Source organism: Camponotus vicinus, unplaced genomic scaffold (assembly GCF_025532165.1).
Source record: "Camponotus vicinus isolate PSW18456_S1 unplaced genomic scaffold, iyCamVici1.0 SCAF_7, whole genome shotgun sequence".
Taxonomy (NCBI): Eukaryota; Metazoa; Arthropoda; class Insecta; order Hymenoptera; family Formicidae; genus Camponotus; species Camponotus vicinus.
In genome coordinates, this window is record NW_028141979.1 from 17,261,285 (window position 1) to 17,277,347 (window position 16,063).

Genomic DNA, 16,063 nt, shown 5'->3' on the forward strand with positions numbered 1-16,063 from the left:
TGTTAATTGCGGTAAACTTTCGTAAATTCGATCTTCATTTCTAAGTGTTATATAACGTCCTTATATTTATTAAAATAATTATAAAATGTATATCTTTCCTCCTTGATATATGTTGGCTCAGTTTCCATTAGTCACATGTTATAGTTTTTATACTCTTAATTTTAATCTCGCTACTTATTGTGTTTTATATCTAATTTTATTTTTTTATGCATTTTGTATCTAATTTCATCTTTTATTGCATATACGAGTGAATTATTGTACTATTGTACACGTCATTTCTATATAAGCTTATTAAAAGCTTGTTAAAATTATTATATATCGATGTATTATCTCTATTAGGAATCTTATTCTTGTATTTGAACTTGTAGACTTTGACAAATTATAATTATTAATATGATTAAAAGTTTGCTAAAATTATTATATATCGATGTATTATCTCTGTTAGGAATCTTATTCTCGTATTTGAGTTTGTAGACTTTGACATGCTTGTTGCGATAAACTATGACGTGAACTATTGGAACAAATGTTCATTTTTTTTAATTTTTACTTCTGCGGTCTATCAACCTTGGACACATCTTGTGATGATGATTATTGATTTTAAATCATGTTTGCTTAATAACATACGTTTTTTTACAAGAATGACAACTTGTTATGGACATGTTAGGTTTAATTTTTAAAATCTTTGAATATACAACAATGTTTTAATTATCTGTCGATTTGAGCGTTGATGAGATCCAAAAAACCTAAATGTTCGCCTTTATTTTGATTATCATTGATATAATAAATATGTTGCACTCTATATACCTTTTTGTCTTTTAACTGTTTTATTTTATCATTAAAATTTTTTATTTTAATTGCAAAATAATGCTAAAATGATCTATAAATAACAATATAATTTTTTACAATTTTTTTTTAAATAGTTTTTATTGAGTTTTCTAATTTATCATGCAAAGAATCTTCTTCCTATAATTTTTACAACTTATAAATATACATTTAATTAGATTAATATTTATTTGACTTTGTTTTGTATCTTATGTGTATTTACTTTTGTTATTATTATATATAATTATTCTTTATATTAATTACATATTGATGTTTCATATTTATATTATTATTATTGTAAAAATGGCTGTCTCATTAGTTCGAAAATAAATATTATACTTACTTTATCGCAAATGTATTGTAACATTAGATCAACTTCAATATTTCTTTGTTTGTTTGCTAATTCTTTTTTTCAGTCGGAGATGATAAGAAAAGCGGGTTATCCTGTGGAGACTCATGTTACAACAACCGAGGATGGGTATCTCTTAACATTACATCGTATCCCAGGTGGTAATGGTTCTCTACCTGTACTACTGCAACACAGTCTTTTTGCCACGTCCGCTGTTTGGGTTATTCTTGGTAAAGAGAAAGCATTAGGTACGATCTTTTAATCAATCCTTAAGAGATTATATTGTTGACTTTTAACGGAAAACGGAAAGCTAGGAGAAGATAAAAGGTTTAAAAGAAACTTCCGAATTTAAATGTCGAAAAGATTTGCTAATGTACTCTAATTATAATACAACTTTTAATACACCTTATTTTTTGAAAATTTTTTTAAATTTATCAGATTTTTAACATATATATATATAATATAATATAATTTCTTATATATATATATATATATATATATATATATATAAGATCTATATATACAGGGTGACCCATTTTAACTTAGGCAGCCAAATAACTCGAAAAATAAGCAAGATAGAGAAAAATGTTTTAGACAAAAGTTGTATGGTTTCGAGGGGGCCATAAGATGGTATCATTGGTTTGACCTTGAAGAATCATTTGAAGGTCACGTGAAGGTCACTTCAATTTTTTTAAATGGAATACCCTATATATTTTTATACATTCTTGTAGCTTATTTCGAGAGCTTTCCAAAACACTATAATTAAGTACCTTTCCGTTAAGTACTTTTTGAGTTATGATGCTTGAAATAATTTCTTAATTTTACATAAACCGTAAAATATCTTGTAAAATATTCATTTTTCGATTATCTTACCTTAATACTTTTATGTACAAAATAATGAGAGGAATCAATTGGTGTAAAGAAAACACATAGTTGTTTTTAAGAAAAAATATGGAATTGTTAATTGCAAATTACATATTTTTTCTTCGAAACAACTATGTGTTTTCTTTACACCAATTGATTCCTCTCATTATTTTGTACATAAAACTATTAAGGTAAGGTAATCGAAAAATGAATATTTTACAAGATATTTTACGGTTTATGTAAAATTAAGAAATTATTTCAAGCCTCATAACTCAAAAAGTACTTAACGAAAATGTACTTAATTATAGTGTTTTGGAAAGCTCTCGAGATGAGCTACAAGAATGTACAAAAATATATAGGATGTTCCATTTAAAAAAATTGAAGTGACCTTCACGTGACCTTCAAATGACTCTTCAAGGTCAAACCAATGATACCATCTTATGGCCCCCTCGAAACCATACAACTTTTGTCTAAAACATTTTTCTCTATCTTGCTTATTTTTCGAGTTATTTGGCTGCCTAAGTTAAAATGGGTCACCCTGTATATATAATCTCTTATATATATATATATATATATATATATATATATATATATATATATATTTACATATATTTTATATAATTACGTATATTATATATTTACAATTATTTATTTAACTTATCAGATAAAATAATTAGTAAATTATACATCATTTCGATCTTAATCTATTATTTAAAAAATATTAGCACATAAAGATATCATAAAATATATACAGGGTGTCCCATTTCAAAAGTTCCACCCTCATAACTTTTCAGGATCAACGTTTGAAGGAAAACGACTCGGATAAAAGTTGTAGGGAACAAAGGGGGCTATCTAATAGTGACCTTGGATTCGACATTGAAGGTCATTTTCAAGATCATTTGAAGGTCAACTTCCGTTTTTTAAATGGGAACCCCTATTTTTTATTACTTATTCTTGTTTATTACTTATTCTTGTAGCTTTTAAAATGGGATACCTTGTATACGAGCGTGCGAGGATATTATATATGAGAAGATAGAAATGTTAATAAATCTTGCAAAATATTGTTTTTTTGCATTCTAGCTTACTTGTTAGTGGATCAGGGATACGATGTTTGGTTGGGTAATTTTCGTGGTAATACTTATTCCAGGGCGCATATTTTCTTATCTTTGTCGAACTCGACATTTTGGGATTTCAGGTATTCGCATTATAATAAAAATAATGATACTTGGAAAATAATATAATGATAATTGTTTGATTTAATTTGGCGTCAAACACAAAGATCTGATGAACTTATATATATATATTCACTTATACAAGGTGATTCAAAATAACCCTATTGTCCTATTATCCCTATTGTCCACATTCTTGAGTCAATTCTAAGATGATTTTTCCTTCGACAAAATTTCGTCCGACGCTTAGTTTTTGAATTATTAAAGAAAGTAATTAACTTATGACGGGTCGGATACAAGAGGCAGGCAAGGGTGGCGCGATTCACCGTCAGACGCGGGTGCTTACGCGGGCGCCTGCTGCGATCAACTGATCGCTACATACGACATACACACACATGCGAATACATACATTCTCATTCTCTCTCTCTCTTTCTCTCTCTCTCTCTCTCATTTGCTCACTCACTTGAAGTCATTTTTACTGTTACTTCAATTATTATTTACTTTTTATTATTATTTACATTTTCGCTTTAATTATTATTTTTTAAATTGTACTGTTTTTTTTTAATGAGAGAGGGGAAAATACATTTTATGCATACTCACCGGCCGGTCCGGTGAGTTATGTGGGACTCGAGTACCAAGTCGAATTACCAACTCGGTACTCCCTACCCACTAAAAACCCCTCTCTTTCGCGAATTTTCTTTAACTGTTTATTTGACATCCCGAAATTTGTTTTCACACAACACCAAAAAAGTTATTATTACCTTGTTCGATGTATTGCTGTAATTTCTTGAGAAATGAATTTTCCGATAGATCGTACTTTCACTCAAATTGAACGTAGATATCACGTTCTAAGGGACAGAGATCCACACTAAATAATTAATCGAAAGTTCTTTTTTCTTTTATAAACTGTATTCTTTTATAAACTTCAACATAATCACATTCATTCACTCACTCGATAAGACGAGAAATTTACCAATGACTCTATCACTAATCACTATCAATCATTGTCGAATAATCACTGTTGGCAATTAAAAACCACTTGATTAAAGAAACACACGCGCACATACGTTATTATACAACGCGACGACGCGACAACGCGACAACATTTACCCGGCGAAGTCTGGAGGCCTGCCCTGGCCCTATCTTAAGGTCCATCCGCCACTGCTATTTGGTACAGTGGGGATTTTAGTATATACTAAAGGGATCTTGGGGGATGTGGTCACTCTACGGCGTTGTGCTCGTCGGTGCCGTTTCATACGGAAGGCCAGTCGGAAGCCAGCATGCACGCGAATACCTCCACCGACACTTATTTGGTCAACGAGCGACCTTTCAAGGATCCTCCGTGGCAATCGGCATTGCATCCATCGAGCGAGATACCAACATCGCTCTGGAGTCGCATATCACTGTGTTAAAAAACAGCATTAGGTGTGAGGTCTGGATAGCTCAGTGGTCTAGAGCAGTTGCCCGGAAAGCGAAAGACTCGGGTTCGATTCCCGATCCAGCCTCTTGCGCCTCACATATTTTTCTAGTCTGCGAATATTGTTTTCTAGCAATTATTCGTTAGGCTGAAAAATGTGTGAATGCTCTCTCCACAGGATGTGCGTCAATGCCGTTGCCACGGATGGATTCTGTCGCTCGTTGATCAAATGGGCGTAAAGACACGTCCGACCTCCTCCCACATACATCCCTATCTTTCTCTGGACACGGGCTGTGTTTGACCTCCAAGATAAAAGTAGAGATGTATTGGCCGATCATAAGAATGGAATCACGTACATCGATGATGAAAGATATTTAATATCCAATTCTAAAGATTAAAGCATTAAATTGTTGGAGATACACAAATGCTAGAGTCAAAGAAATTGCAAGATAGTTTGTCAGTCGTCAGATTACAGGACTACAGTTACAGAGAGAGGTCCCCTACATCTGAAATAAGTAAATATTCATTTCAACTTAATAAAAAAGAGAAAAAGAGACCGGTATAGCTTGTTGTTTTTATTCTCAAATTATATTTAGATGTGTTTAAGCTAACTTATAACGATAATTGATTGTTATGCATAATTAAGTATATATGTATGTAACGGGCCGCTTCTGCGAATGTATCGACGGATATGTTCATTGTAATCAAGATTTGTGAAAGGGCGGAAGAGAGAAAAAATACGAATTTATTACTTACTAGTTGTAATATTTGGCGAAAAACGACAACATATTAAAGTCTTACGAACACAATAACCGTAATATGTTAAAAAATTAAAAAGAAAATGGCACAAGAGCCAACGCGCGGTAGTTGGAGCGCAGAGAAGCAACAACACTTCTTTCTTTCTTCAATATTAGTTTATTAAAAAACACATTATAATAACAAAAAACGAACGTTTCGCATCATGTTTTGATCCTTCTTCAGCGCGATGTTAACAATTTATATTACAGATAGTGACGCGTTACATTAAACGAATTTGTTCTCGACGCGTAGGTGACGCTAAATTGCATCCCGCGGAGGTCTAGTAAACGCTCTGCTTCCAACAGTCAATTAAATATACTATAGTTATGCTATGCGACGTCACAGCAGATCTTACAAATCGAATAAAAATAATAAAATAAATACCGAAAGATATTATACGTGAATAAGCATTTTTACTTAAATTAATAGTTAGAAGCATGGCTCACCAGATTTCGCGCTTTTTACAATTAATAATATAGTATGCCGCCGTGCGCCCCATGTCGATTCGAGATTCGATGACGAACTGTATAAATATGTCCTCGGTTGTCAGGACGTAAACATGGACTCAACCAAGGACATGTGCAGTTGACTCAACGATAACAAACATACCGACGCGTGAACGAACGCTTCATATTTTCGATAAATTATCGATTATCGTCGCAAATGTATGATGCAAGCCCTCTGTATCACTCTGCAAGTTCAAGCTATTTTTTTGGCGCTTGATAAACAGCATTTCAGAGACAAGCCTTTTGCCCAACGAGGACTCCCTGTCCAAAATCTCAGATTCTTCCCAATTAAAATCATGACCGAATTCCAGTCTGTGATTAATTACAACCGAAGGTTGTGACGTATTTCGTCGAATGTGATTTCGGTGTTCAGAAATTCGTTTTTTTAACTGTCTGCTAGTTTGGCCGACATATGACGCATCGCAATCATTGCACGAGACTTTATACACTACATTGTTACACGAATCTTTTGGCATTATGTCTTTATAGACCTTGACAAAATTACGAAGTTTATTTAAGCCAAAATAAGAAACTCCCGTCTCATGACTACGAAGAACTCGCTTAAATTGTTCCGAAAACGTTGGAATGTATGGGATTGTGAAATATGAAGGTCTTTTCTCAGGATGGTCCTCGTCGGGCTCCAAGCTTATTTGGTCAGCGAGCGACCTTTTCAAGGATCCTCCATGGCAATCGGCATTGCATCCATCGAGCGAGATACCAACATCGCTCTGGAGTCGCATATCACTGTGTTAAAAAGCAGCATTAGGTGTGAGGTCTGGATAGCTCAGTGGTCTAGAGCAGTTGCCCGGAAAGCGAAAGACTCGGGTTCGATTCCCGATCCAGCCACTTGCGCCTCACATATTTTTCTAGTCTGCGAATATTGTTTTCTAGCAATTATTCGTTAGGCTGAAAAATGTGTGAATGCACTCTCCACAGGATATGCGTCAATGCCGTTGCCACGGATGGATTCTGTCGCTCGTTGATCAAATGGGCGTAAAGACACATCCGACCTCCTCCCACATACATCCCTATCTTTCTCTGGTCCGATTCAAGGCCAATAGTAACTTCAGACGTTCTCGTATTACATGGAAAATGTAAAATAGAGGATAGCCATTTTCCAAGAGGACGCCGACTATCAGCTAAAAGTTTCTTTGGTGGAATCTCGGATGCGATAATAAAAAGGCACGATCCACCAATCCTACGATTGTCCCCCTCTTATGGCATAGTGGATGATTCGACTTATAATTTAGATATCTCCCGGAAAAAGTAGGTTTGTAATACCAATCGAATTCGATTAAATTATTGTTCACGATTATCGTAATCAAGAAAATTAAGTTTATTATCAATTTCCTCCTCCAATGTGAACTGAAGCCTTAGGTGAAAAGAGTTGAAGATACCCAAGACCTCATTGAACATAGAAGAGGGAGCTCGTCCAATTGCTTTATTTTCCAAATCTTGCAGAGTGATATCGGCAATGATGGGGGATAGGGAAGAGCCCATGGGAATTCCGAATGTTTGTTGGTATATTTTTCCATTAAAAGTGAAGAAAGTAGAATTTAATATAAACCGAACTGCAGTCAAGAATTCATCGCGGGGAATGCTGCACTTTTCTTTTATTAAACACCATCTTGTGTTCGCGTAGTAAATTAATAGTGAAAATGAAGTGTACTCTGCAGGAATATACGGATATGATTGTGGCATACGGGCTAGCGGGAGAAAATACTTATCGCGCGGCCGTAATTTACGTGGAATGATTTTCCGGGCGTGCATGAAAGCCAAGTGAACGTACAGTTTTACGAGTTGTACAATAATTATGTGAAACTGAGTATCGTGCATAATATCGGGATAACCGGTCCAGCAGTGCGTCTTCGTGAACGAGATGAAGAAAGGATTCTTGAAGCATTTTATGAAAATCCTGGAACTAGCGTGCGTCGTGTGGCACATGAATTTGGTTTTTCGCGATACGCGGTACATCACGCTTTACATGTAACGGATTACGCTCATATCATTACCAACGTGTGCAACACATTTTATCGAGGGATTTTCAATCACGGATAAATTTTTGTGAAGGTACTGTCATCATCAATCTTTTACATTTACGATACATTCAGCATACAGTAACGGCATTTTGAACAATTTTCACAAATATTTAAATTGAGAGTGGAATAAGCCTATGGGGGAAACCACTATAAAAGAACCGCACCATGCTATCTACCGCAAAGTGGTGTGGAAATGATAGCGCATCATTTTCTCGCCACTAAAAGATCGAGTCATTTTTCGGCGCGGTATTGCGATATATCGCACGCCACCATCATGTCTCGGAGAGCGATCCGCCCACCGCTTCGCCGCGCGCCTAGTATAAGATTACAGTGGGACGACTCTCGTCGCCGCGCGCTTCTACTCACGTAGATTGGCCGTTATTCTTTATTTAATTTTTCATTAATTATTGCGAATATCACAAAACAGTAGAAGTCCTTCCTTCTTAATTTGAGCCAATCTATCTCCTTACTTCGTGAGGGCGAAAATTTCACTGACACCCTGTATATGTATATAACAGTTATTTCATTTTCTTATTTTACAGTCAATCCGATAGTAGATATGAGCCACTATGGTGCGTCAAAACAAACCCCCACCACTCGGCCCCTGGCGCCGTGGGCGTGGCCAGGTGAAGTGGAGGGAGGCGTTCTGATTGGTGGACTACGATATTGAGAAGTTAGTTTAGGTGCTAAATACCTGAAGAAACAATACCCCACCTCCCGGAAATCTCGATTTTGATTGGCTTGCACCATAATCGCCTAGAGCTGTGATTGGTGGACGCCGCCTATGTCGCCGATTTAGCAAATTTTTATTTCCCTACCTCCGCGGTACTAGACTCGAAGAAGCAATCCTCCTCCCACTCCAGCTCTGGTCCGGTATAGGGCTTCAAGTCAAATTCCCGTTACCTAACCCTTAGTTGCTACGTCTTGGCAGAACAAACCCCCACCTATCGACTTTCGGGGTAGTCGTTATATGTCTCGACGAAACAATCCTTACCTCCCCACTCCATCTCGGGCCCATTATGGAACATCGAAACAAGCCCCCCGCTCAAACGGTTCATGACGCGCTTTATCGGAAAAGACAAAGTCTCGGCACGAGACTACACTCTCTCGCGCTTCACTGGATTCTGATAATGGAGAATTAAAGATGAACATGCAGATGATCGAACGCGAGGTGGGGTGTTATAAAAAGGAAGAAGGGAAAAGCTAAAAGTATTAAACACGAATTAAGATAAAAAATTTTCACATTTATTAATATTTTTCAAAATCAGGCATTTTTTTATAAAATTTTTTGCTTATTATTAATATACAAATATATATATATTGTGACGTGACGTCTTTCGGGGCCGTCCGTCACAGGGGCGAAAAGCCCGACCGCGGTTAACGTTTTCGGGGCCTGCGTCCTCCTATAACGGAGAAAAGCGGTCCTGCGTTTGCGTTTCGCGACTTTGCGAATTTTTACGCGACTACGAAAAAGCGGCGATAATCGGTGCCTCAGAATGGGGGCAAACCTCACCCGACGGCTAGAAGCATGGAGCGACCTGAAGGAAGAGATAAAGGACGGAGAGCGGAGGCCCGGCTGAAGGCCGCGGGAACACGTCAGGTTGTGATCGGACGACTTATTATTGGGTAAAAATATCCGAGGATGTAGTTCTCTTTAGTAATTACGGTCGCCAGCTTGTTTATCCACCAACAAGCAAGGATTTTTGGTCGTGTTAATCCCAATGCGAAAGTCGAGGTCCCTGGAATATTCCACTGGCCTCGCCTTGCTGCGTCACGCCATCGTATCAGGTTACAAGATGGCCGCTGACTACGTCTCAACGATGGAAATTTCCGACGTATTCCCGTCGTATATCCACTCGTTCTAATCTTTATTTTTTCTGTTTCAGGTCGCCGCTGGACGATGGACTTCGCCGTTGGACAACGCTGGAAAGATGACGTCACCGCTGTGGATTCCTCCTCAGGTAAGTCACCTTGTGTTTTGAAAATATTTGTTTTACAAATATTTCTTTTCAGATCACTCCCGGCTGTTTCAATCGCTACCGGACTTAAGGATCTTGGAATTTATCGTTTGGATAAATAATAACCGTCACCGTTCAAATTTATATTAATATTTATATATTTAATAAAATAAAATATAAATGAACTTGGATTATTACAGTTATTTCTTAAAATGTTTATTTTACACTATTTCGCCGTGTACGCGGAACAACTTTCGCATCTTATCGTTATTTTAATGGAAAATTCCGATACTCGCGCTACTGGCTATCTATCGAAAATTCTCAACGAACTTGTCCGGAAAAAAGCTCTCGAATGAGCTCTGCAGCCCCTTATATAGGCCTCCCCACTCTTCGTTATCCCCACCAACAACGCCTTCTGGGCGGTCCGGTGTGTTCGCATTTGCTACGCGCTGTTAATCGGGTCGCTTTCCTATTGGTTTTCGCCTTTTTGGTATGCGCAGTCGTACGGCGCATGCGCACTCCGTTTTTCCTATGCGCAGACGCTTCGCGCTTGCGCAGTCGCTCTCTTACACTTTGTTTCTATGCGCAGTTGCACTTTTCATGCGCAAATCACATTTTTAGATGCGCGTTACTTTAATTTCTGCGCAATTAATCTTTTACAGTTCTTTTTTCTTAAGATTACTTGATATTAGTATAACATTTCTTATTTTACTATTCTAAACGTATTTTTACATTTTAACTCTATTTTATTAGACTTAACATGGTAAAGTGCACTTTCGCTGTACACTTTCTACACCTTCGCTTTCTTGGGTTGTTTTTCTTTAAAGTGCTTCCCCAATTTCGCACTGTTTTCTTAACCTATCTTATTTATTTATGGTTAGGATAGTCAGGTCTTTACATTTTTACTTTTTAAATATAAATATATTTAATTCTTATATCTACAGAATATATTTGTATTTTAATGTATCTTGAGAGTCTTTTTCTTTCGTAACTTCCTCATTCTCCTTTTCCAGGGTCACTCTCGGTATAAATTTACCATCTGGTCGCAACATCATTGCTTTCTCGGTGGCTCGGTATTTTTTTACCGATTTTTCCCTGGATGGTTTTCTCTGGGTGGTCCCTGATGTTCCCGGTATCGGTTCCGTCGTTCCGGCATCCTGGAGTGTTAGGGTGTTGTTTAGCATCGGTTGCACATCCCCGGCCAAGCCGTCTTGCCGCGACTTCAAGGCATGGTGAGATGGCTTCTTCGTTTTATCGTTTCTTTTTTCTTCTTCATTTGTTTCAGGATCTCTAGTTCTTTTGGCTGACCTTAGCTGTCTTGCTTCTTTAAGGACTTTCATTTCCTTTATTTTAGGTTTTGTTGATTTCATTCTTCTTGCTAGTTGTTCCATAGTTATGTTTTCTTTGTTATCTTGCGGATCCTTTATTGTAATATTGTTGATTACTTTTCCTTCAATTGTTGATTTATTTTCGATATTTTCTACGATGTTTTGTTTTTCTTCCCCGTATTGATATTGTATTTGCCATTGCTTGTTTTTAACCTTGAATGTGCCTTGTATTTGTATGTTGTCATCCGCTTATTTCGTTAGTTTCTCCTTATGGACGTATTTTTGAAGGTATCTGTTGCATCCCTCATTCTTAGGTTATCGTAAATCGTTTCCAGGATCAATGTTGTTCTGTTGGTCTCTTCCTGCCATTCTCGATCCAGTTTATCGATATTAAATTCCTTGTCTTCACCCTCGCTGTCGGATGATAGCATGCAGTCTCTCAGTAACTGTATTCGCTGTACCCGCAATCTTCGGATCGCTTCCTTATTGGCTTTTATTATGGATCTTTCCAACAATTTATTTTCTTCCTTTTTTAGAAGATTTTCGCGTGGATCGTTATTATTGTCGTCCATCGCTAACTTTTCTTTTCTCGTCGTCTTTTCGTTCTGTAATTTGCTGTCGCTGTTGTCTCGTGAACGCTTGCTGTTGTACTGATCTATACTTGTCTCCGGTAACGTCGTGTCCCTGAAGGTTAGGTCGGTTTGTTCGTTATTCGGACGCGTAACGACCTTAGCGATTTTATCTAGTAACTTTCTTTTTAATTGGTTAATTACTATTTCTCTGTATTCTTTTACTGAATCAAGTAAATCCCGTTTTAAATCTACTTCTTTTTCAATTACGTATGTTTTATTTACGTTACCGCTTATCGGCGTACTCGTAATTAAATTTAATTTATTTAAAAAATTAATTTTCGGTAATAAGTTAGAATCTGTGTTTTCGCAAATAGAATATGGCTCGCATTGTGATATTTGTATTTTATCGCTCGCACTTAATTCTAACGCATCGTCATTTGACTTAATGTTCTTAAATTGTTCATCTGCACTTTTTTGCACTTTTGTGTCTTCCGACTGTTCGTTAATATTCTTATTACTATCTCGCACGCAAGTTTCTTTACTTTCTACGCACGCATCGATTTTACTGTCTCTAAATTGTTCTTTAGTCATTTTTTGACTTTTGTCAACGCAATTTAACGCCGTTTTATTATTATCCCGCACTGACTCTATTTCGGTACTCGCATGATTTATTTCACCATTTTTCGCGTTTTGTATCGCTTTTTGGCTTATTTTATCTCTCGAAATTGACTTTTTGCGAACTGCACTATCTACACCTTTTTCGGTGATATCTGCACTTTTGGGTTCTTCTTTGATCTCGATGATTTCTACGTCCTCCCCTTCGGATTTCGGCTCGTTCGGATGTCATCTTTCCTTCGTGGGCTCGTTCGACGTTCTCCTTTCTCTGCTTCGCCGCTCCTTGGATTTCGTTGATTTTTCGTGGGTTCTTAGTTTCTGCATACAACTTTGTCATTTGAACTGTACTGCGTTTTTTATTCCATTTTGTTAACTGGAAATCGTGGTTTGCTTTACCCTGGACTATATTCTTTAGTCCAAGTTTCTTACATACATGACGCCCCACAATTATGTATGGTTTGTCATGTTGTATTACTACGGCTTCTTCGTAGGTTTTTTCGAATTTCACTTCGATGGTTATTCCGACTGCTTTGAATCTGATTTTTCTTTCGTTTCTGAGATACGAAGGTATGCTTTTCGTATCGTAGATTCTTCTGAGTCTTCCGTTTCTCTTTTCGATGAGTTCTAACGCTTTTCTGGTTATTACGTTAAACTCACCTCTGAAATCGGGTAGTAATTTCAACGGTATTTCGTTGACTAATCCGTCGATTGTTATTTCCTTTTCTTTTTCGGAAATAAATCGTGATATGCGAATTATGTGTCGCATTCCCTTCTCGCTGATTTGCCCTGATCTTTTTCTTTTCAGGCTCCTCTCCACGCTGTTTTCCGGGTTGTCATCGTTGGCTTCGTCGTCCTCTGCTGCTCCTGGTTGCTGCAGCTGCTGCACTTCGGACTCCTTCTGCACTTTAGACTCGTTTCCGGATTTTTCGGTAAGTAAATTTGATTTTTTACTCACTTTATCTAATTCTGTTTTCCTTTTCAGGTTTCTACAGAAGTTTTCGATTTCTTGTCTTTGAGGTTCGTTTGCTCCTCGTTTGATGGAAATCATATTTATTCTTGCCATCGGTTTTAATTTTGCTTCCCGATGTGGTCTTAACAATCGTGAATTGAATATTCCGATTGTACTTCCTTCTTCATCCTCCACGGCGTAGGCATTCGGTCTTATCTGTGCCCTGATTTGGTATGGTCTATCATAGACGAGATGTATTTTTTTCGTAAGCCTCCGGCTCGCATCGCTTCGTCGATGGATTTTTATCCACACTTTCTGCCCTTGAGTGTAGACTTCCGCCTCACCATGTTTGTCGGCTTGCTTCTTTCTCTGTCCAGCTCGTTTTTTAAGAAAGCTAGCTGCACTTTCGATTTTTCTCTCCAGTAGTAGGTCCTCGTCCTCCTCCTGATTTTCCTCTGGATATAATCTTGGGTCCATAGGTAAGTATCCCTCCTGTTCCGGGTGTAGTTCCAGTGGTACACACTCCGTACTTCGGTGTTTCGTCGAATTTATTGTTTTTTCCGTCCTGAGAATTATTTTGTTCCAAGACGTGTGTCTATCGTGCGCGTAAACACGAATTATTCTTCCAAGTTCGCGCATCACCCTCTCGACTGGATTTCTCTGCGGGTTATATGGTGTAGTTCTTCTTATTGCGAATCCCATGTTCTCCGCGAACTCTCTCCATCGGTTGGTTATGAATTGGCCTCCATTGTCGGATAGAATTTCCTCCGGCATTTCCAGTTGTGGAAAATGTTCCAACTGCAACGCGTCCATGATTGCGTCGAGATTTGGCTTTTCATTGGATACAGTTTCGTTAATTTCGAAAACTGATCCATAACAACCAATATATATTTATATCCTTTTGGCGTTTGTGGCAAAGGTCCAAATATATCGATCGAGATGACTTTACCCGGTCTCTCCGGTAAAATGAAATATTCTACTCCCCTCGTAGGTCGAGTATAATATTTTGTCGCCTGACACGTGTTACACGATGCAACTACGTATCTAGCTAACCTTTCGAGGTTTTTGATTTTAAAATATTTATTCGCGAAATCCGCGACTTTATCGGTCCCGTAGTGTAAGAGGTAATCGTGTATTCTATCGATTAGATCCCAACTTATTTTATCCGGAACGATTATTTGTTCTCCCCGACGTTTCGCGAATTCTCACTAATCCGTCGCTTACGTAAACGTGCGAATCTTCACGCGTGTAGTCATGCAACGTTTGACATTCTTCCTGCGCTTGTTCGATTAAGTCGCACCATGCTACGGTGTCTACCTCGTCGTTCGGTTTAGCAATCGCGGCTATTCGTTTTATTGATTTTTTCCTGCTTTACATACCCGTTGTTAACGTTACGTTAACAACGGGTAGCGATAACGTATCCGCGATCACGTTTTCTTTTCCAGGTATGTGGCAGATCTCGATATCAAACTCGTTAAGGAACGTTATCCATCTCGCGATTCTCGAACTATCGTCCGCACACGCTGACAAAAATTTCAACGCGCGATGATCCGTATGGATTTTTATACGCCTTCCTAATAAGCTTGCATACCATTTTCTCAGTGCCCACACTATCGCTAAACATTCCAGTTCAGTAATAGTGTAGTTAAGTTCTGCACCTTTTAGACTTCGACTCGCGTAAGCCACTGTATATTTAATGTCGCTATTTTCCTCGTCGTACTGATATAACATCGCACCGAGTCCAAATTTCGACGCGTCTACATATAAGCCAAATTTTAAATCTGATCTTATAATGTATAATTTAGGCGCCCTTTCGAATGCCCTTTTTATTCGATTGAATGCTCTGTTGGCTTCTTCCGTCCATTCGAACTTTACGCCTTTGCAAAGCATTGCCTCTAATGGTTTGGTCATCGCGGCTAAATTTTTTATGAACCGACGATCCCAATTAACGAGACCGAGAAACGCTTGTATTCCTTTTTTATTTCGCGGTATCTCGAAATCCCGTATTGCTCGTTTCGTGTCATCGTTCATTTCAGCTTGAATGCTGTCGAACTTGTGTCCCAAAAATTTAATTTCGGATTTGAAAAATTCACATTTTTCCTGATTTAATCGAAATCCTACGCTTTTTAATTTTTCAAGCACGTAGTTTATATGGAAAATGTGTTCTTCCTTTGAATCTGACGCGATCAAGATATCGTCTAGATATATTATCGTGAACGTATCACAATCCTCCCCCAACGCTTTATTCATCGCTCTCGTGAACGATGAACCCGATGTTTTTAATCCGAAAGGTAATCTTCGGAAAACATACGTTTGGTTATCGAAGATAAAACCGATATATTTCTTACTGTCCGTCAGCGGTATTTACCAGAATGCGCTGGTCACGTCCAAAGTCGAAAAATACTTCTTATTCCCGATTCTACGGAAAACTTCTTCGATCGTTGGAGGTTGATCATGCTCGTTACACATTCTTTTGTTAAGCTCACGCGCATCGAGACACAGTCTAATTTCTCCCGATTTTTTAATCACGACTACTAATGGATTTACGAATTGAGTCGATGATTTTTCTATTATACCTGATTTTTGAAGATCTCTCAGGTGTTGTCTTACCTTTGATCGATGAGCATCCGGTACTGGATATGGCTTCATTCGGAAAGGTCTATAGTGGTTCATAAGG